Source organism: Tachyglossus aculeatus, chromosome 2, assembly GCF_015852505.1.
Source record: "Tachyglossus aculeatus isolate mTacAcu1 chromosome 2, mTacAcu1.pri, whole genome shotgun sequence".
Classification (NCBI taxonomy): Eukaryota; Metazoa; Chordata; class Mammalia; order Monotremata; family Tachyglossidae; genus Tachyglossus; species Tachyglossus aculeatus.
The window spans coordinates 141,219,151-141,221,171 of NC_052067.1; the positions used below are offsets into that span (position 1 = coordinate 141,219,151).

The 2,021-nt window shown below is 44.9% G+C and overlaps 1 non-coding gene across 1 annotated transcript; it reads left to right on the forward strand.

Annotated features, from left to right (window-relative positions):
• Nucleotides 1–209: 209 nt before the first annotated feature.
• Nucleotides 210–407, forward strand: TRNAS-GCU. Its single transcript has 2 exons — nucleotides 210–246; nucleotides 373–407. It is a non-coding gene; the product is annotated as a tRNA-Ser (tRNA).
• Nucleotides 408–2,021: the final 1,614 nt, after the last annotated feature.

Below are 2,021 nucleotides of genomic sequence, written 5' to 3' on the forward strand. Positions count from 1 at the left end.
CTGTTTTGTACTTAGTACAGTGCTCTGCACACAGTAACCGCTCAATAAATACGACTGATTGACTGACTAAAATGTTGCAGCTGAACATCTACCTCAGAGTGGGCTTATGAACCCCAATTAGAAATGGTTGCAAGGAATTTGTAAATTCAGAGGGCTCCGTAACACCTTAATAGTCCTGAGTAAGTGAGGAGGAGTGCTGGAGGTAAGAGGACAAGGTGGCCGAGTGGTTAAGGCGATGGACTGCTAATCAATCAATCAATCATATTTATTGAGCGCTTACTATGTGCAGAGCACTGTACTAAGCGCTTGGGAAGTACAAATTGGCAACATATAGAGACAGTCCCTACCCAACATTGGGCTCACAGTCTAAAACTCCACACGCGTGGGTTCGAATCCCATCCTCGTCGCAGGAACTCCAACTTGTACTTCCCAAGCGCTTAGTACAGTGCTCTGCACACAGTAAGCGCTCACTAAATACGATTGAATGAATCGAATGAATGAATGAACATCACCCCAATTTCATTCTGTCAGAGTCTTACTAGAAATCTGTTTTAAAGTCCAGGCCGGAATTGTCCGGGCCTGATCCACCTTAAAATAGGTAATCTGGCAAGGTTGAGCTGTGAGGTTGTACCGCTTCAGGCCATATTACTCATTTGATTTAGGAGAACAAATGAGATAAGCCAAAGTGAAAAAGTTGAGGTCAAAACCACCAGCGAATGGCTCAGAAATAACGCAATGGTACATGAATTTCTACCCTCGTCAGAGACTGTTAAATCAGGATAATACAAGATGTCTACTTACCACCCAGAGAGAACCTGGAATTTATTAAAGCATTGCAGATGGAGTGGGGCGTTCTGGGAGAGACGTGCCTATGGAATCGCTATGGGTCGGACACGACTCGACAGCATAAGACAACAAGAACAACTATTGAGATTATATTATATATTATATTAAGATTATTGAGTTGAGATTGTAACATCTATTTCTTTGCTCGGCTCCCGGTCCTAGTAATACACAACGATAATTATCCCAATTTAGAGGGGTACAATTATACGTAACGAGAATCAGATACGGCTAATTTCAGGTTAAGGAGAGAGGCAGAACTTCCATGTGAAGGAAAAGCTAAACTCGGAAGAGGATAGGGAGGTAGTTCCAGATCAGAGTAGCAGAAATTAGAAAGTGGTACGAAAGGAGGGCGGTAAAGTGGGGAGAAGAAGGTGGTCTATGGGAGAGACCACAGGCCAGAGAGTCAGAGACTTTTCATTCATTCATTCATTCATTCAGTCGTATTTATTGAGCACTTATTGTGTGCAGAGCACTGTACTAAGTGCTTGGGAAGGTCAAATCCGCAACATATAGAGGCGGTCCCTACCCAACAACGGGCTCACAGTCTACGTCCTAATGCCAGCTCTACCACTTTTCAATTAATCAATCATATTTATTGAGCACTTCCTGCATTCAGAGCCCTGTACTAAGTGCTTGGGAGGGTACAGTATGAAACAGACACATTTCCTGCCCACATTGAGTTTACAGTCTTAAGGCGGGGGCAGGATTTGATACAAATAAATACATTAGGAACTATGTACATTAGAGATGTGGGGTTGGGAGTGAGGATGAATAAAGGGAGCAAGTCAGGGTGACTCAGAAAGGAGTGGAAGAAAAGGAAAAGAGGGCTTGGGCGGGAAAGGGAGAGACGTGCTTTCATTAGGGATTTGAAGTTGGGGGAGAGTAATTGCCTGTGAGTTATGAAGAGGGAGGGCATTCCAGGCCAGAAGTGGGACATGGGGGAGTGGTCGGAGGTGAGACAGATGAGATGGAGGTACAGCGAGGGGAGGTAGGAGGGGGCAAGGTGATTGAGTGATTTAAAGACAGTGGTAAGGAGTTTCTGTTTGATGCAGAGGTGAATGGGCAACCACTGGTGGTACTTGAGGAGTGGGGAAATGTAGCCTGAACGTTTTTGTTGAAAATGGTCCAGGCAGCAGAGTGAAGTGGGGAAAGACAGGAGGCAGGGAGGTCTGCAA